This window comes from Mandrillus leucophaeus, unplaced genomic scaffold (assembly GCF_000951045.1).
Source record: "Mandrillus leucophaeus isolate KB7577 unplaced genomic scaffold, Mleu.le_1.0 Scaffold66, whole genome shotgun sequence".
In the NCBI taxonomy this organism is placed as follows: Eukaryota; Metazoa; Chordata; class Mammalia; order Primates; family Cercopithecidae; genus Mandrillus; species Mandrillus leucophaeus.
The window spans coordinates 492193-514302 of NW_012107141.1; positions in this window are offsets into that span (position 1 = coordinate 492193).

A 22110-nucleotide genomic window follows, 5' to 3' on the forward strand; every position below is an offset into this window, starting at 1 on the left:
GGAACATCACACACCGGGGCCTATCATGGGGAGGGGGGAGGGGGGAAGGATTGCATTGGGAGTTATACCTGATGTAAATGACGAGTTGATGGGTGCTGATGAGTTGATGGGTGCAGCACACCAACATGGCACAAGTATACATATGCAACAAACCTGCACGTTATGCACATGTATCCTAGAACTTAAAGTATAATAATAATAATAAATAAAATTAAATTAAATTAAATTTAAAAAAAATCATCAGAGAAATTCATAGGGATTAAGCCATATAGAAAGTGCTTGAACCATTGGGAAGAATGTCAAATGTTCTGGATGATGCACAGGAAAGACAGATAGAACACCACAGAGCATCTAGTTAGGGGCACAGCTTTCAAGAGGTGTGGGCCTGCTTATGAGCTGTAATGGCAGGAGTACAGTGGGCTCAGTGCCAGTCCATCACTGACCCTGGAAAAATATGCCCCCCACACACATCCTTCCAAAAAAGACTATCTGAATGCACAAAAGCCAAGTAAAGAAGTGACAACTTGCAGGCTAAGGAAACTGACATCTAAGCCTAAAGTTAAAAGCAACTCTGAAAACATGCACTGGAAAAGACATCAGAAGATTTCACTACTGGCCTGTTCTCCACTCTGCTTTGTACCCTGAATAATTCCCTTCTCCATCTCAACACCTCAGCTTTACCACCTGTAAGAGGGAATTAAGGTGCATTGGCTAACTTCTGAGTTGTTTTTGTTTTGTTTTGTTTTGTTTTTAGTACCAACAAATGCTGTGTTTCTTTTCTGTCAAAGGTATTCAAGATTTATTTGTACCAAGAAGTCAGCAAATTGCTAGGTGACTTCTAGCATAGAACCTGGAACAGCAGAAGTTGCATTAAAAAAAAAAAAAAAAAAAGAAACGCCTGGAAATGCACTGCTTCAACATGTTCAAAGTGGTTAGTTAACATGTGGCCAGCTGAAACATAGTATCACTTTGAAGGCACTGGCTTTCACTTCATTGGAAGTGCAGACTGAAGCCCAGCTCTGGAAATTCTTGCATAAAGTATAACTTCCTCAGGAATGATAATGGAGTCTCCCTCACTTCCTTTCAAAGAGGCTTTGTTCAGAGTCTTCAAGGTGGTAACATGAGCTCCTGTATTCTATGCCAAAAGGGAAATCATCATATTGTCTCTCACGCACATACTTGCATCCTCCCTTCCTTCTACTGCCCAGCCTTGCACTTTTTTATCACGAAGCAGAGACTAGATATGTTCAAGTCTGTGCTCTGTGCAGACAACAAAGACAAGTCTTGGGAAAGAGGTGCTGTCTAGGGGCCTTCTGACATGAATACAAGCCACCCCCATACCATCTGATCATTCACTATCTAGATCTAAGGAAAAATAAAACTTGGATCCCTAAACACAAACTTCTTGGAAATACTTCCCTCCTGTAGATACAGCCTAAATGTTCAGTATTAATGACATAATTACATAATTATTACATGCAATGATAATAATGATATAATCATTAATACCACCCTACTGGAACATAAGCACTCTTATCTATTAATAACCACATACACATATCATGCTGTCATTATGAAGGTTATAAATTGCTTCTCCATGTGCTATCTCCTTACAGAAATGAGGATGCTGTGACGCTTTGCCCTCCTGGACGTCCCTGGGGACGCTGGTTGTCTTGATGAGCTGCTAAAGAAGGTAATCTCTGAGACCCTTTCCCTAGCGTGGAAGAAAGGCAGTATTCATCCTTGGCCACCCACTCTCTATCTTACTCTTTATTTCCTTCATTAAATGTCTTTGCCATTCCATTCCAGCAACAGAAGGCTGGGGTGGGCCAGCCGGATGGCATGGTGCTGAAATCACTCCCCATAAAAACGTGCCTGCAATGTTACAACAGCTTTGATACTGTTGTAATATACCCATAAAATCAAGGAACATATGTAGAGGCAGCTGCTGGTGGCAGTGAAGGAATGTAAAAAATATGGGGCTGTTGAAAAACTTTGATAGATTTTACTGCTAGCCAAGTATATGTTTTTTTATGGTCTGCTGTATGAACCTACCAAAAAAAAAAATCATGCTTTTCTTTTGTGTGTTTATTCATTGCATCATTTACAACAAATTCTTGAGACAAACTAGGAGAGCATGTGATTAGTTTTCAAATTCGTGGTAGAAAGCTCAGAGAGAATGAAAACGCCTCTTAATAAATGGTCCTTGGAAAGGAGTGGGGCAGTCCTAGGTACTAGAAAGAAGTCAATGTTACTCCAAACCATTTCCCTACATCACACCCTCTGCATCCATCAGGGTCATCAGAGGATGGCTATTCAGCTGCTTGGATCTGGCAAGGATTTTGCAGCAATTAAGTGACAATCAGGCAGGGATATGATTATTAATGGAGGAAAGTCAGATTACCTAAGCCTAGAGGTAGTAATAATAGACAAGCAATATAAGCATACACAAGATAAATCAACAGGATATAGAAAGAAAATATTAGAACTACTATTATATTTCTTTGTATGTAAAATCATAGGAAAGACAGTATGTTTTACTAATACTTAATATATGCTCAATGGGAGTTCTTCCATCACTAGCAGGTTAATGTAGGTGAGGACTCAGTCCAAAATTTGTGCATTAAGTGTTCATATGTTGGGATAAATGCTTCAAATTTTTTATCATAAATGTGTGACCAAAATGTAATACTTCTGTAGATTGCATGTTGATACAAGTTTTTTTCTTATAGTTTTTATTTCTCCAGCATTTTATTGCATAGTTAGAAGAGCTCAGATGCATATGTCCGCAATGCCACCTTATCCTGCTCTCTCCAGCACACCAGGTGGTTCTCTTTGCTGTAAGCTACAGTTAAGTTTAAAAGATTTTTTTAAAAAATCAAGAGTGAATTTGGCATAGTTAGAAAAAATAAGTATGGTTTGATAATGGAACAGAGTTTACATACTGGATTTCTCATATATATATGCATTTGGACATACATATATGTATTGGGATATATATATATTATATACATGGAGAGAGAAAGAATGCTGTGTAGTAAGTGGGCAAGTCATTTACTCTCACATGATTATAAAATGGGGATACTTTACAAGTATGTTTACGGGATTGGTGGTACTCAATAAATGGAAACTATTATCATGAATATTTTTTCCTGTAGCATGTGCCCACTAACAAGCAAATAATTCAAAAGATTTAGTATTATCATAGTGAAAAGATACTTAAGCAAAGAAGAAAATAAGAGCAGTTTGAATAAAGAATGAGAATGAAGGAATTTAAAATACGGTCTAATGAAGCTCTTTCAGAGCCCTGCTAAGCACAGCAAAACAAGAAGGTTAGCACAATCCTAAGCAGCCAGGAATTGCTATCTTTGGAAAAAGACACAGCTTGGTCTTCAATGATTTATCTCTTGGCAACACAGGGACAAAGGAAACAAGTACATTTCCATTTCTGATTTCCAGGGCTCAGGTGAAGAATCTATTAATATGCATAAAAGGCCAGATGGACTGGCCGAGGCCTGGAGCACAAAGGTTAGTTTTGGAGGAACCATCTGGGGCTTGTTCTTATGCTTTGGTGAAAAAGCCAGTGAGAGCCCAGAACACAACACAAGCAATTAGGAAGGCAGGAGCTGGAGGCCTGCTGGCTCTGTCAGCCTTCCACTGCTACAGAAAAATGCTGGTTTGAAGAATGGGAAAATGTATCAGCAATTTTTTATTCCTCCTGTTTTCGTTTTCACAAACAACTGGACATAGTTTGGCAGTTAAGAAAGTGGCAGAGAAGGTAAGGCTCATCCAGATAGACATGTCCCAGTTCCACAGAAGTTTTCTGAACACCCTCCTCCCACAGCAACATCTGGTATCTTGTCCCCATGGTAGGCCCAGAGAGAAACCTGGTTCCAGGTACCCACTGAAGTAAAGACCAAACTACCACCAGCAGAGTTTACTAAATACCATCGCAATTTGGTATCAATCAGCATTACCTACCTTCCTGAAAAGTCCGCATGAAACTTTCAGAAATGCTGAGTTTCTGATGTGAAAATAAATACCTCCATTATCAGGATAATGGGGCAGGTTTTAGTGTCAAACAAAATAATTTTAAATGTCAGCTCTCACTGCCATTTGATTTCAGGCAGGCTACTTCACCACTCTGAAATGCCATCTCTCCCTGTGAAATAATGATAATAGTAAAGCTTCCTTATGTTAAAAGTAGATTAAAGAAAGAAAAAATGTGCATAAGAAAGCACAGTTCGCTCTTTGTTGATATCCATGTATTTTGTCTACATGTGTCCCCTGAGCACCAGCTCTGTCCCAGGCACTCCTGACACAGCTGTAAAAGACACATAGTATAATAGCTTATAATTAGCAACTAAAATACAGAAAAAAAAAAACAGTAAAATTGTATTAATTTGAAAAATAGAAAAAAATATGATTTTTAAAAACTCCATAACCCTACTGGCCATATATAACCAAATATAATATTTTGATACATTTCCTTTCTACAATTCCTTTCACACAATTAACAATTTAGATAAAGCCAAAGCTTATGAAAAGTACAAATCAACTACTAATAACTCATTAGTGGGCTTTCTGTAGGAATATATTACAAACATTTAGCAAATGATTTTTGTTAATTTTCTATTGTTCTTTTATACATACATATGGGGTGCACATCCACTTTTTTATTACAAGATTATTTTAATATTGTAATAAATGAGTCAAAATGTTATGATAAAATGGATTTACAAGCAGAAAGATCTCAATTTGAATCTAGGCTCTCTCCCTAACTAGCTGTGTAATATTGGAAGAATTTACCTCTCTCTCAGATTCACTTTTCTCATTTTCAAATTTAGTGTAATTATACTATGTTTAATTCAGTTATTATGATGTCTAAAGGAACACAAACTCTTTACTATTTTATAAAATTAATAAATGGCTGCTTCAGATTTTATGATGAGTTTATGAAAATTGCATAGATGAAATTTTAAAGTTCATCTTTGACCTAGGTAGCCAACGAGAAAAATAAGTACATTTTCGATAACTTTATATTGACAATAGAGTGACAGCACAGAACAGGGTAAATTTAACTACTGCAGAACTTACGTTCCTCTCCTAAAACCTACTTCTAAGCACAATTGAATTGGAATCAACCAGTAATGAAGACTTTTTGAAAAAACAAATACAAAGAGTTCTGTAAATTTTTGACCATACAAGAGATTCAAGATGTAGAAGCGAGAGGTCAGTTTTTGTGTGTGTTTGTGGTTTGGTTAGTTCTATAATCAATCAATAGAATTGTCCAAATTTTTCTGTCATAGTGCCAAAACAAAACATTCTTTGGGTTTAAATAATGTAGAAACTGGGTTATAGATAATTGGGAAAGTATGCTGAACTTCCAATTTAAGGAATCATATTCAGCCATAGAGAGAAGTGACTTGTAACTAAAACTGTCCTGGAATGAGACTCCTTCCCCTTTCCTTTTCTTCTACCAGAGTCAGCCATAGAGACAATAAAATAGAGATAACAGAGATAGATAATCATACTCACCTACTGCCTCTAACCAAAATAGTTTCCTTCCATTGCCAGAAAGTTTGCAATTTTCAAACCTATGACAGAATATGAGATCTCTGCTCAGCAAGATATTAGGACATCTTGGGCTCCTTCCAATTCCATATTAGTAGGAATTCTAGAAATCTTTAAAGTCTACATTTTTTCCTACTTAGGCCATTAATCTGTCCCTCAGAATTCTAACCATCATCTACCAGAGTTTACCCTTGTGTTCCTGGAATATATTCAGTTTGGCACTTTATTTTAAATGATTGTAATTTATTGCCCTAGATTGTGTGTTTCCATATAAAATGTTAGTACCTTAAGAGTAAGGCTGTATCTTTTACTTTTCTTCTGTGCCTCACGGTACACAGCATCAAGCAGCTTTGATGAATTGATGCTAAGGTTATGAGATTCTTTAGGGGTAAAGAGGCCAGGTTTGCATGGTACACGTGCACACAATATAAAGAGGAAATCTGGGTCATTCAATTTGCAATTCCTAACTTCCTGGAAAAAAATTCATGTGGATCCTCTTTAATGTCATTTGATAAACCTATGTTAGAGAAAGATAAAATGACTCTCAAAATGTGACTTATTTCCTGCTAGAAGGGATATCAAACTATTCAAAGTCCCATTCTTCCCCTCAATTCTTACAAGTGAGTGTTGCATAGTCTCATAGACTTTCATTCTTCCATTAATTTCAAGGCTATTTACTAGTAAGCATCAGTCGGTTATTAAGAACCATAAAAATAAGTTTTATAAGTTAAGATTAATGCTTTACTTAAATCTACTGAACACTTTAAATATTTTACAAAAAAAACAAAAATGGAAAAACACTGTCTGTTCCCCGACTGACAGAGCATCTACCACCTACCGTGGGCACACACAAGCAGGGGCAAACATACAAGCACATGATTGGATTCCTGCTTAAGAGTGAGATTGACTGGTCTAGGTGGGTCTTGAATCCTCCTGAGTGTCTGAAGCAGTTTAAAAAAATACAATGAAGAAAGAAGGATGCTAAGACCAATTTATATTCTACTTTAGATAGAAATCCTTGTAAAAACGCCCACTCTGCCACCATTTCTCACCCATAAAAATGTCTATGAACCAAACAATGCTAGTGTTATCAATAGAAAAATTAAAACCATCACACATTGCTAGCGGGAATGTAACATGGTGCCGCTACTCTGGAAAACTGCTCAGCAGTTTCTTTAAAAAGTGAAGAGCAGTGTTACCATATGCCACAGCAATATGACCCATGGGCATCTACCAGGAATGGAAAATAGATGTCCACACAAAGATCTGTACAGAAAGGTTCATAGCAACATTATTCATAATAGTCAAAAAGTTGATACAACCCACATGTCCCTCAATTGGTGAATGAATAAAGAAAATGCAGTATAGTCACGTGTCTTAGTTTGTTTTATATGGCTATAATAGAATACCTGAGACTGGGTAATTCATACAGAAATTTATTTCTTACTGTTTTGGAGGCTGAGAAGTTCAAGATCAAGGGGCCTACATTTGGCAAGGGTCTTCTTGTTATATCATCCTTGGCAGAAGGTGGAAGGGCAAGCGATCGTGAATTGCAGGAAAGAGGAAGAGTGAGAGGAGGATGGAGAGAGCCAAACTCATCCTTTTATCAGGAAACAACTCCCGCAATAATTAACCCATTCCCCTAACAATGGCATTAATCTATTCATAAGGGCAGAGTCCACATGACCACATGACCTAATCACCTCTTAGAAGATCCACCTCTCAACATTGTTGCATTTGGGATTAAGTTTTCAACATATGAACCTTGGGGAACACATTCAAATTGTTAATTTGCCAAGACCTCAGGCGCTTAGAATACTATTCCGCAAGTAAAAAGAATAGAAGTCCTAATATACTCTAAAACAGGATAGACCTCAAACACATTATACTCATTGAAGAAAGCAAGATATAAAAGAACACACATTACATGATCCATATATTTAAAAAATCCAGAAAAGGTAAATTTATAGAGACAGAAATTGTGGTTGCATAGGGCTGGGGATGGAAATGGGGGGGGTGAATGTAAATGGGCAAGAGGTTTCTCCCATTAAGGGTGATGGACATGTTCTAAAATTAGATTGCAGTGACAGTTGTACAATTCTGTAAATATACTACAATTCCTGCACTTGTGTACTTAAACCAAGTGAAGAAGGGTGAATTTTACAGAATCTAAATGTTATCTCAATGAAGCTGTTTTTTAAAATACTGATGTCTCCTACAGGAAGTGTCACAGATTCAGGTTTGAGAAAAATACAAGTAGAACAGGATACTTCCTCCCCAGGATAAACTAGTGAGAAAGGTTCTCATTTCAGAGCTCTGCCCATCTGGAGAAGACATGCAAAGCTGAACCTATAGGAAGAGTTTTCGAACTGGATTAAGACACCCCTAGACAACATGACCTGAGACTTCCTGATAGATGAGAAAACAGATCTGTATTTAAAATTGGGATAAGCAGTTGGAAAAGCAATTTGCTACAGTGGTGAGAAAGCCAGACTCGGAATTCGATGACCTGAATTCAAATAGCTCTACTTCTCCCCTCTCTAAGCTTCAGCTTCTTTAACTGTTAATATTTATAGCAGTGGTCCACTATAGAGCACTTCCCGCTTGCCAGGTCCTATTTTAAGGTGTCTATCATGAGTTAACTCATTCAAGTCTCCAAAGAGAATTCATGCTTAAGGTTTATGTTTATTTCCAAACCTACATACAGGGAGGTTGGTTAACTTACTAAAAGTCACACAGCTGCTGAGTGGCAAATTGAATGATATTTGAATCAAGTGGTATGAGTCCTGCACCTGGGAGTTTTTCCCATTATACTGTGCATATCATACTTTTAGGATTCCAACAAGGTAGATAACTTGATGAGCATCTCAGAAGAAAGCTTTACAGGCATTCAGATAAGAACAGCCCACAAAGAAACGAAGATTAGACAGGAGATAGCCCCAGGTTTTGGCCTCTTAGTGCATCATGAAATTGAATAAGATGCCAAATTTTCACACACTTACTTTCCCACTATGTAAAATGGAAATAATAACAGAACCTATTTCCAAGGGTTCTGGTGTGAGCAGTAATACTAGTAAAGTGTTAAACCTTGCGCTTTACCCGTAGTCATAAGTGTTTGTTATTACTCTTGGCATTGTTATATGAATGTATAAGAAAAGTGGCTGGTCAATAAATGCTGGCTGAATCTAAATCTGAACTAGTTATGTGACTACTTGAGTCACTTTATCACTCTGGGTGTCAGCTTCAACAGAAATTCAGAGGCTTGAACCACGTGAGCTCTCAGATCCCTCTCAGATCTCACAGTCAGTGACAATAATATACCATGACATTAACAGTTACTTTAATAATTATGATTACATTAACACTTATCAATTTACTTTGTTATAAATTTACAAAATACCATCAGGCCCTGAAGTCTACCACTTATTAAGCACCAACTATTTAGAATATTCTTGTTCATCTTCACAACAATTATCCAAGGTATGTATTATTAGACTCTTTTAAAGGTGAGGACAGTGAAATCCATTTGTTTTCAGATTAGAAGGGAGTTAGCCTTCCTATAAACTCACCTAGTTGATAAGAGGTAGAAAAGGAATTAAGACTCAAGTCTATCTGGCTCAAAATATTTTCCTATCACATATCCCCTGTCTCCCCACACTTTAGCTGATAGCCAGGTTAATGTCTGTAGTTCACTCTTTATACTACCTTGAAAAGTCAAGGTTGTTGTGATTTGATACTATTGAGACACCACTGACAAAACATCAATTCCTTCTGATGCACCATACCCCATGTCCAGATTCACAAAGGAGAAAAATGAGGGTAGACTGATTGCATTAAAATGTCTTGGAAGGCTGTTAATTTTAAATTTCAACCAAAGAGCCATTAAGACATCATTAGATTTCTATAATCTCAGTTAGCATACAATTTCAGAGGGACCACCTGTTGTACATACAGAGGCCACCTGTGCCAGCCAAGGAGGTGTTGTGAATTCACCAGCACCTCAGGGATTTGCTTTCAATTAGTTTAATTCCTAACATGGCTTGATTTCCTGAGTGTGAGCTCTGCTCTAGCAAGGCCAAAAGCACTTTCCTGAAGGGGATTCCAAGGACTTCTACCTCCAAGACAGGATAAGTGGGAGAATTGGAAGTCAGGAAATTAAATGGCTCAGCCCGAAGATCCCATGGCAGACCAGACATTTTAGGAATAACAATAGACTCTTCAGCCCAGCCTAGCCTAGCCAAGGATATGACGTTCTGTGCCCAGACACGTTTTCTATCAAGGTCAATATCCTTTCCAAGAGATGTGTTCAAAGTCAGTTTCCTCTGGCTTCCAGGGCACTAAGGGGCTAATTCTCAAAGCCAGTGGAAATGAAGAGGTAAAATTTTTCTCCTACCACATAACACCAACATCTACCTAATTCTGAGTATTTGTGTGGCCTGGTAACTTGATTCTGAGCCCCACAATCTGAGCTTACCTGCTTACCAACCACTCATCAAGCCTGATTATTAAAAAATTATTTCCGGTGGGAACAGTGGGTCATACTTGTAATCCCAGAAGGCCAAAATAGGAAGATCACATGAGGCCAGGAATTTGAAACCAACCTGGACAATATAGTGAGACCTCCATCTCTACAAAAAATAAATAAATAAATAAATACATACATACATACATAAATAAATACATAAATAAATACATAAATAAATAAAAATAAATTAGCCAGGCATGGTGGCAAGTGCCTGTAGTCCCAGCAACTCAGGAGGCTGAAATGGGAGGATTACTTGAGCCCAGAAATTTAAGGCTGAAGTAAGCCATGATCACGTCACTGCACTCCAGCCTGGATGACAGAGCAGGACCCTGTCTCAGAAAAAAAAAAATATGTGTGTATATATATATATGTGTGTGTGTGTGTGTATATATACACACACATATATATATTATTTAAAAATTCAAATGTATACAAAAGCAGAAGACTCATTTAGTAAGTCTTTATGTGCCTAAAAACGTACATAGAATCTGGGTTTAGCAATTATCAACTTCTGAGCAATCTTACGTTCTCAACACTCCCCTTCTTTTCTTCCTCCCTCACTAGATTTTCATGAAAGAAATTCCAGACATCATATTATTTCAAAAAAAAACTTCATCATTTCAAAAAAAATTGTATATAAAATGGTCAGAAGTCTTTTTTAGAAAAATTAACTATAATACTGCTATAACACCTGATTAAAATTTAAGAATTTTTCTTTAAGATCATCAAATATACAGTCTATATTCAAATACACCTGTCTGTCCCATGGACAGTGGGACTCATTACCGTGACTCGTTCAAATCCAGATTTACATAAGGTCTGATTTATTGATATGTTATTTAAGTAACTTTTAAATTACAGTTTTCTTCCTCTCCCCAACCCTCATTATTTTAACTTTTGCAAAGAAGCTAGGTGATAGGTGTTATAGAGTTTTCCATTATCTGAATCTGAATAAGTAAAAGTGGTGTAAATTACCGTGTTCTTCTGTCCTCTTTATTTCTTACATATTGACAGTTGGCTCTAGAGACTCAACCAGAATCAGAGTTGACATGTCAAGAATATTTCATAGACCACATGCATCTCCATCAGGAGTTGTATAGTGTAGATTGTCTTTCTTTGTGTAATCTGAACAGTCATTGATGATCATTGCCTATATCCATCGTTTCATCTGGGATTCCAAAATGTTTGTATTCTAATTCTGCACTCTCTTCTCCATTTATTAGCTACAATGCTTTGATAAAAATACTTATTCAGTAACTATGCAGTTATTCTCAAGTATAGTTTCTAACGGAAAATGATGATAAATGCTTGGTTGTTTTTTAATTTATCATTTAAAAAATGTTTTGGTTCCTAGTAACTTACAAAGATGATCAATGAGATTGTCATTAATAGTATTATTATACAATCATAAATTCAAATGTATTTGATTTGTGCACTCCATTTCTGTGAGGGTTATTAATGTCAAATTATCCTAAAACTTTAGCCAGTGGGAGTCTCTTTAAGTTGGTTCCTGAGTCCTTTTGCTGCAACCCTAGAAATCTTTGAAAGCTTTCCTTTTACTGTATGACTAGATGCATTTTAATACTTTTCAGAATTATTTGCCAAATACTACATGCTTGTTTTTAGAAAATTAGGAAACCATTTTATGACAAGGAAAATAAAAATGATCCCTAAATCACTTCTCAGAGATTAATCACAGTTGTCTTATTTCAGTTGTTGTATACATGCATAAAAAGCTAAATTCTTTCCTGAAGAATAATTTGGCAATATTAATGGGTGCTTATTTTCTACTATACTTTCATTAGTGTATTTGTAAATCTTTATATTTATTAAAATATTATTTTTAATGGCTGCATCATATTCTATCATATGGATGCACCATTTTTTAAAATCAGATACCCCTATTATTATACTGTTAGGCTGTTTCCAATTTCTCACTGTCACAAATAAATCTTATCATAAGCTATGGTAAAATATATGTGTGTGTGTGTGTGTATATATGTATACACATGTATACACATACATACATATATACATATATGTATACACATATATGTATGTGTACATGTGTATATATGTGTATATACATATATGTATATACACACATACATATATACATACATGTACATATACATTTTATACACATATATGTGTATATGTGTGTGTATATACATATATGTGTATATATATACACACACATACATACACACACATGTATACTTTAAATTTTTAAGCTATACATATAATAAATGCAGAAAAAGCATTTGGCTTAATTTTTACTTTATAGGAAAAAGCTAAAACTACAAAGCCCTTAAAAGAAAATACAAATAATTCTTCATGACTTTGAGTTAGTCAAAGCCATTACAGATATGACACCCAAAGCACAAATGACAAGAGAAAAAAAAGGAGGTTAATTGGATTCTATCAAAATAAAAAACTTTTGCCCTTCAGAGGACATATCCAATAAACACATACCAAAAATTAATGAAAAGATAACCCGTAGAATGATAGAAAAGATTTGTGAATTATACACCTGATAAGGGACTTGTACATAGAATGAAGAACTCTCACATTTTGATAATAAAAGACAATTTGTAAATTAGAAAAGGAGCGGAATGGATATTTCTTCAGAGAAGATACACAAATTGCCAATAAACACACACATGACAAGATCTCAACACCATTTTCTGGCAGGGAAGTACAAATAAAAACCCCAGTTAGATATCAGTTCACATCCACTAGGATGACTAAAACAAAAAAGACAAATAATAACAAATGTTGGTTAGGATGTGGAAAAATCTGAGCCTTCATAGCTCGTGGTAAGACTGTAAAGTGCTGCGGCCACATTGGGAGACAGTCTCAAAAGACTGAACATAGACTCACCAATTCTACTGCTAGGTATAATCCCACCATAAATAAAAATATATATTCATGAAAAAACTTGTGTAAAAATGCTCATAGCAGCAATATTCACAATAGCTAAAAGTTAGAAACAATTCAATATTCATAAACTGATGAATGAATAAATTGAATGTGATATATTTATACAGAAATATATTAGTCAGCACTAAAAAAATATGAAATATTGGTACGCTGCAATATGAATAAACCTTAAATAACACGTTGGGCGCCGTAACTCATGCCTGTAATCCCAACACTTTGGGAGGCCAAGATGGGTGGACCACGAGGTCGGGAGATCGAGACCTTGATGGCTAACACGGTGAAACCCCATCTCTACTAATACTACAAAACTAGCCGGGCATGGTGAGGGGCACCTGTAGTCCCAGCTACTTGGGAGGCTGAGGCAGGAGAATAGCATGAACCCCAGAGGCGGAGCTTGCAGTGAGCCGAGATTGTGCCACTGCACTCCAGCCTGGGTGACAGAGCGAGACTCCGTCTCAAAAAAAAAAAAAAAGAAAAGAAATAAAAACCCTTAATGACAGTATTCAAAGTTACAGAAGACAGTCACAAAAGATTCCATATTCTAAACTCCCATGTATATGAAACATCCAAAATAGGCAAATCTACAGAAACAGAAAGTACATTAATAGTTGCCTAGAGTTAGGGAAAGAGAGGAAATGAGAAGGGATGCTAATGAGTGAGGGGCTTCTTTTGGGGATGATGAAAATGTTCTAAAATTGACTTCACTGATGGTAGCACAATTCTGTGAATATACTGAAAATCATTGTATTTTATGGTATGTAGATTATGTCTAAATAAATTTGTGGGGGAAAAAATCAGGTGAACCTTCAGGATAAAACAACAGGTCATTCTCTCTTTTACATTATTTTACAATGTTTCCAACATCTGAAGACACAAATGATATCTCCCTACAAGAAAATCTATTCCTTCCAGAAATTTTTCAAAAATAAATAAAACACCCCAGATTGTCTTATTCTTCAGGTAGTACTGAAGCTAAAGAATACACTGAGTCAACTATCTTACTATAAAAGACAGGGGAGGCAGCCAAGATACACAAGAGTTTATTCTGAAGGGATGTTTTCCTGTTGTGGCCACTAAATCACAGAAAATGCAGCAGGATATGAAAGCTCACCTTATTTTCTGACATGAAAATTCCAAGGTTATGCTTATCTGGGATGCATTATAGGAAATCATTAGATACATTCTGTTGAAGAAGGCAATCTTCCCCAAAATAGCATGAAAATACTCCCTCCTCTCAAAGTAGGGCGGTAGTTATGATGGTTCATTTCAGGTGTCAACTTCACCAGATTAAAGAATACTTGGAGAACTGCTAAAGCATTACTTCTGGGAATGTCTATGAAGGTGTTTCCATAAGAGATTGTTATGAGAGTCAGTGGGGTGAGTGGGGAAGATCTGCCCTGGTGTGGGTGGGCGCAATTCAATCATCCGGGGCCATGAGAACAAAAAGGAGAGAAAAAGATTCCCTTGCTCTCTCTCCTGGAGCTCAGACACTTTCCTGCTCCTGCAGGTCATCAGAAATTTTTGGTCATCAGAAATCCAGGCCCTCCAGCCTTGGGACTTCAGGATTTATGACCGCAGCCCCTCCACTTCTCAGGGGATTACTAATTATACCATCAGCTTTCCTGCTTTTGAGTCTTATATCAGTCACATGGGAAACTTAGCATCCCAAGGTCTCCACCTTGCAGATGGCTTGTCGTGGGACTTCTCAGCTTCCGCAATCACATAAGCCAACTCCCCTAAATAAGTCCTCTTTTGTATATCTATGTATATTTCTATATCATCTGTATCTATCTGTCTATTTACATATATATCATATTGGTTATGTCTCTCTAGATAATTCTAATACAGTACCAAGCACGTCTATTTTAAAACTGATCCTGGAGTAAAGGGCGACTATTTATTCTGTGGCTAATCATTTGAGCTCAGGAATGATTTACACAGAGGAACTTCTTGGTTGGCCATTAAGGAATACTGTGAGAGGGAAAGAGAGCAGGTGATTGTGTAAAAGATTGAGAGAAGTTTGGGTGAGGATGAAGTTTTTGATCTCAAGAGATAGAGGCAGTACACATGAGAAGCTAAGGGAGTGTGAAGGAGATAGGTAGGAAAAAAAAAAGTTACATATAGCTGGAAAAGTATTCCAAGAGCAAAGAAGCTGAAATGTATGTTGGGGTGCCCCAGGACTACCTGGTGTCTTGACAGTCAGCCAGATAGGCCTGAACCTGTGTCCAGACATCCTGTGGACAAGAATGTCCTTCTGTCCACACCAAGCTCTCACGTATTAGTTGCCCATGAACAGGAGCAATACCCAGTCCCCATCAGGAGATAACTTCACCACTAGCTTGGTGTCCCTGGGGGATGCCTTTCTGCAGTGCCCCAAGGACAATCCCAAGACCAAAGATATTCTCAGAGAGGAGCTGTGGGGCAAAGTGGGGGCTAAGTGGAAAGCTTCAATACGCAAAAGGGACTGCCATTAATGCTCTTATCCCCTAAGTAGATCCTCTGTTACTTAAGCAAGTGAGTGTTACACAGATCAAGTACCCATGGCACATACTTTTCATATGATAGCTTGTAAGGCAAACCCTTTGAAAAAAGATTTTATTTTGTAGAAAATATTGATTGTGATTTACAGTTACGAGTTCTGGTACTTGAGGTAGGATTAAGAACAAATAAAATATTTTATGAGGAAATCCTGCCATTTATTGAAATGCCTGTTGAGTGCAAGGCACTTTTGTTTCATGCCCTGGGAGGTAAATGTCATTTCCTTTTCATAAGGAGGCTCACCCTCTGGAAGAACAAACGTCTGGCTCAGAATCATATTGTTTGGAATGGCAAAGAAAAATCTCACACTTTAATCTTCAAACTTCTAAGACCCAGCTTGTGAAACGCATTGTGATACATTCTTCTCAACTGGTTGATTCGTTGCTTCTGAAGGGTGAATGAGCTGTAGAGGCATCACAGGAAAAAGCACAAGGTGATTCCTTTATAGGGAATGAGGTACCTATTTTACACTTACACATATAGTTGCAAAATTCTCTTCCTTCAGTCAATAAGTATTTTACACCACATATGATACTCATAGTAGGTGTAAAATACATATTGACTGAAGAAAAAGAATTGGACACAACACTGTTTAGAAAACTTCTGACCAGCCTGAATATTGTAATCAGAAGCCTTTTGCAGCTCCACTAATACCTTTAGAATCCCCATGCCCTTGCTAATAATATGATTACATCCTTCTGCCTTGGTGTTTAATCTCAGCAGTACCCCCACAGATAACTCAATTCCAGGGAACACCCAAGGTGAAATTCTATCACTAGTTTCATAATAATGAAAGCCATACATCATAGCCATAAATTGCCAGGGGCCCTGGGGTGGGATGGGAGGAGGTATTGTAATGGCCTTAGGTAATTATAAAGCACAGACATTTACCATGATGGGAAATGAAAGAAGCTGTATCTCAGTTATACTCAGACAGTAAGCAGGATAACTCTTCTTTTTTATAGGCATCTCCCGCAATATAGATACTATTACAGGAAGCCTTGGAAGATCAAATCAACTTTGTCAAAAAGCCTCAAGTTGAAAGGTTGAATATGCAGAATAAACTGAAGGTGCAGATTGCCCCGGAGGAAAAATAAATGACTACATTTTTCTCCACTCACTAATTCATTTAATAAACACAATTACCAAGACAGCAGTTTGAAGCTATGAGTACTAAAAGGAACTGCTTTGAGAGGACATACGGGAGACATCTTCACTCCTTAAATGAGACTCAAAAGTGTCTTATCTAGAATTACACATATAGGCCATATCTTTAAATAAAAGAATATGAATAGCTAATTTTAAAAAATGCCTCAATATCAGTCACATGGGAAACAAGCTTGTTTTTAGCTGTCATTGCCTCTCCAGGACATGATATGGAATGCAATATGAGCACTGCAGTCCTCTTAGCTTCTGTTTATCAACCAGCTCCCCTGGGCTGATTTCTCATTACTTCACCCAATATGGCTGGATACTTCTTAGGATGCCATGCCCTATTTCTGTCTGTGTCCAAGCATTTAGTTCAGTGTATCCACCTGGAGTTCTACTACAAAATAGGAGCAAGGTCAGCTTTATTTTCAAATCAAATCTGCTTCCAATTTGTTTAGTGGGAAGATCACCAAAGACCTTCAGGTTTTCCAATCCAATGGACAGCTTCAGGTCCTGGAAACATATTTTTCACTTGACTTCCAGAATCCCACACTCCCTTGGCTTTCCTCCTATCTGGACCTCAAAATTCTAACCTAATTTCTTGTTATCAACCTGCCCTGTAAATTTTGAAGTATTCCAGGTCTCACCTACAGAGTTTCTAATCTTTTCTATCTACATTTACTCCTTTAGTGGTCTCATTTAATCTCGCAGGTTTAAATGCCATTTGTATGTTGATGACTCAAAAATGGATTTCTCCAGCCCTGGTCTACTAGTTCATGAATTCCTTACTTATGTATCCCACCACTTACTCAACAACTTCATTTAGATGGCTAATAGGCATCTGAAATTTGACATATATGTATTCATACCTATGTATCCATTTCTCTGCCTGTCCATCTATTTATACAAATGTGTGATCTTCCATCCTTAATCTGTTCCTGTTCATATTTCTATCACAGTAAATGCCAACCCTATCCTTCCAGTGGCTTAGAGCAAAAGCCAAAGTCACCTTCATTTCATTCATTTCTCTCACACTCCAAATCCAACCCAAAAACAAATCTTGATCAATTGCCTTTGAAAGTCATCTAGAAACCTATTACATTTTGCCCCTCCACCACTACCACCTTTGTCCAAGCCACTAACCTGCTTACCCAGATTAGCCTAACACAGCTCCCTGTCTTTGACTTTACTCCCCTATATTCTATTCCCAGCATTACAACTGAAGTAATGTCTTTTCTTTCTTTTTTTTTTTTTTTTAGACAGAGTCTCGCCCTGCTGCCAGGCTGGGGTGCAGTGGTGTGATTTCGGTTCACTGCAACCACCGCCTCCCAGGTTCAAGCAATTCTGCCTCAGCTTCCCAAGTAGCTGGGACTACAGGCACGCACCACCACACCCAGCTAATTTTTGTATTTTTAGAAGAGATGGGGTTATACCATTTTGGCGAGGCTGGTCTTGATCTCTTGATCTCATGATCCACCCATCTCAGCCTCCCAAAGTGCTGAGATTACAGGCGTGAGCCACCGTGACCAGCCAGTAAAGGCTTTTAAAAGTAAGTCCACTTATATAACTCATCTGTTCAAAACCTGCTAATGGTTTTCTATCTCATTCACAGTAAAAGTCAAAGCCTTTGGAGTGGCTCAGATATCATTAAATGGTATGTCCCCTCCCTCTTCCCCAACACACACCCGAATGAACTCTGACCTCATCTTCTGTGATTCTCTCACTGGCTCACTCCACACTAGCACAGTGGCTCCTTTTTGCTCTTCATTGAAAGAGACAATCAGGACCTCTTTCAAAGCTTTGCACTTGCTGTCCCTTCTGCTCAAAATGTTCTCTTCCTGTATCTTCATGTCCTTTAGTTATTGGATTAAAATATTACCTCCTCCATGAGATTTTCCCCGACGACCATTCCATTTGAATTGCAACCTTGCCCTCCCACAATTACCTATAACTTTTCTATGCTTTGTTGTCCATTTTTCTTCTTAATGCTTATCACTATTTGGCATACCATATCTTTCATTATTTTTGATATGTTGTCTGTCTCTTCCCACGCATGCAAACTCCATGCAGGAGTTTTTATCTCTTTAATTGGAAGGTGTGCCACAGTTTCAAAATAGTATGTATCAGACCCAGAATAGGCACCCCATGAATACATTTTGAATGAACAAATAAATGAATTCCACACTCAACCCCTTCATATTGAATAGCATAATATATTTACTTAATGACTGGGGAGCAAATAACCATAGTACTCCACGTCTTCTAAATCAACCAGTTCAATGCCTTTCCCTGTACAGAAAAGAAGGCTAAGATCTAAAGCAGACTCACATCTCCTGTCTCTCACTCTGGGTGTTTTCTATGAATGGGTCTTTATGGACTCTCCATAGGGCTGTTTCACAATCTGCAGCTCCATCAGAGAAATGGGAACCTCCAACTTCCTTCAAGACACTTTTTTGGCCATTTTGTGCCAACATGGATGACGATCATGATAATGATGATGATAATGTAATCACATGGCTGACATTTACTGAGTGTTTACTATTCGTCAGTCATTAAACTAAGAATTTCTCATACATTATCTCATTTAATTGCAACAACAAATTTAAGAGGCAGCTACTATTACTAATCCCCTTTAATAGATGAACACAAAACGTAGCAAGATTAAGCAGTCTGAAAGAGTTCACACAGCTAATCAGTAGCAGAGTTTAATTAGAAGGGATCATTAATTATCTCCAGAACTTTAGATCCTGGCCTTTACCCTACATTGCCTGCCTGAGGCCTCTGTGTCTATTGTACTTGGCTCCATCTGGAGATGGAGTCTCCATTGGTGGTCCTGATGATGGCTACCATGAAGAAACAGCAGCAATGAAGGGCCCAGATGACTGATATTTCAAGGTCTTCTGGGTTGTAAGGGCAAGACTCCTCTCCATAAATGACTAGAACAAAAACAACTGCAATTGTTTATTTAAAGTCATGCATCTGGATCTAAGCACAGCAAAATGAAATGTTACAAAATTGTGATAGCAGCCATCATAGTTGATAAACTTACAAAAACTATGTAACCATCAACCTATATAATTTAATATCAAACTATAATATCCTGAGTTACACATCCTATCATAGTTTGAATCTTACCATAGTTTGGTAGTTCCCAATATTGGCCAAGATACCAGAAGAAATACTGGGATTCGTTGAAACTATTGATGTAATGTATATTCTCTTCTGGCTCATAAATAAAATATTATTACATGTAATCTTTTCAAAGCTCCTGCCAGCTGGAATTGGCTAAATTAATTATATTAAAAGGCAGTTTTGAAAAAAATACACAGTGAGTTAAATTTCGTTATCATTCGAAGGCTTATCAGTTTATTCACGTGGGCAAAATACATGCTTACATCCTACGAAACAAAATCTGGTACGCTTGGTTTCAAACCTCCTTCCAACACTTATTAGATGTAGGCATTAGGAATGATACTTAGCCATGGAAGACCTCAGTTAACCCATTTTTAGATCGGATTGGTGTCACCTGTCTCTCATATGTTTTGTAGACTTGGTGATGTCATACATAAAAAGGTTCACACAGTAGCTGACATATCATAAGTCCTCAACAAAGGTCAGTTTACAAGTAGGGTCTCCAAATAAGTATATTTTTTGGAAAAGTCTAATGGCATGTTATCGTTTCTTAAAGGAGTTTCGAGATGATTTTTGAAAGTATTTTATTAACCTTGCCATTTTGGAGGCAACAATCCTTGCTATTACGGGTTATCTTAGATTATATGGGTTTTGCAAATTTAAAGTTTGGCAGTAAGACAGGAAGTCCTGGACAGTGAAGTCCTCTCCACATCACTATCAGAACCTGAAAGCAATTCTATATGTGTATGGCTACCAATGTCAGCTTGTGGTCATGAAGCAAATGACTGAGTCAAAGAGTTTTATAAAGAACAGTGTTCTCAGAGAGAAAGAATACCTGATTGTGTGATGCAATGGCTTTGTAAAATGTCACCTTGGCTATGCTGAGCCACATTTCCACAAATCTCATTCCTATATGTTTCTGGTTGGGTTGGGGAAGTGCAAGAGACACTCTTTATTTATTTTTTTTTAACTTTTATTTTAAGTTTGGAGTACATGTGCAGGTTTGTTACGTAGGTAAACTTGTATCATGGGGGGTTGTGGTACAGATTATTTCAACAGGACCCAGGTATTAAGCCTAGTACCCATTAGTTCTTTGTTCTGATCCTCTCCCTCCTCTCAACCTTTGTCCTCTGAAAGGCTCCAGTGTATGTCGTTCCCCTCTATGTGTCCAGGTGTTGTCATCACTTAGCTCTCACTTATAAGTGAGAACATGCAGTATTTGGTTTTTTGTTCCTGTGTTAGTTTGCTAAGGATAATGACCTCCAGCTCCATCCACATCCCTGCAAAAGACATAATCTCATTCTTTTTCATGGCTGCATAGCATTCCGTGGTGTACATGTAACACATTTTCTTTATCCAGTCTATCACTGCTGGGCATTTAGGCTGATTCCATGTCTTTGCTATTGTGAATAGTGCTGCAATGAACATACACATGCATGTGTCTTTATAATAGAATGATTTACATTCCTTTGTGTATTTACCCAGTAATGGGATTGCTGGGTCAAGTGATATTTCTGTCTTTAGGTCTTTGAGGGACACTTTAGTGGGAGATTTGGAGAGTAGACTGGAAGCAGCGGACATTTTTCCATATTTTGCTCTGTATACAGAACACTGGGTCATTCAGCGCACACACATCACTAAGTACTATGTTACTGTTGCATTTGCCTTTCCCCCTTATAAAGCACAGCATTCTTTTTGTTTTGTTTTGTTTTTCAAACAGTCTCATTCTGTTGCCCAGACTGGAGTGCAGTGGCACTGGAGCGCAGTGGCTCACTGCAAACTCCGCCTCCCGGGTTCAAGTGATTCTCCTGCCTCAGCCTCCCAAGCACCTGGAATTACAGGTGTGCCCCACCATGCCCAGCTAATTTTTGTATTTTTAGTAGAGTCAGGGTTTCATCATGTTGGCCAGGCTGGTATTGAACTGCAGACCTCGAGTGATCCACTCACCTTGGCCTCCCAAAATTCTGGGATTACAGGCATGAGTCACTGAGCCCAGCAGCATTCTTAATATTGTCACTGACTTTTGGTTTTCTCTTCGCAAGGAATCTCTTAGCCCTTTTTGTTGCAGGGGGGCTTTACAAGTCACACATCTAGTAACTAGGCCAATCTTCAAAATACCAGGTTTTAAAACTCATATAGCCCAATCATCACAACATGATTAAAAGCATCCATCAACAATGCAACCCAGAAGGCAAGAATGCACATGCACCAGGCTTGTATGCTGAGATAACCCCTTGTCCCAGAACAGG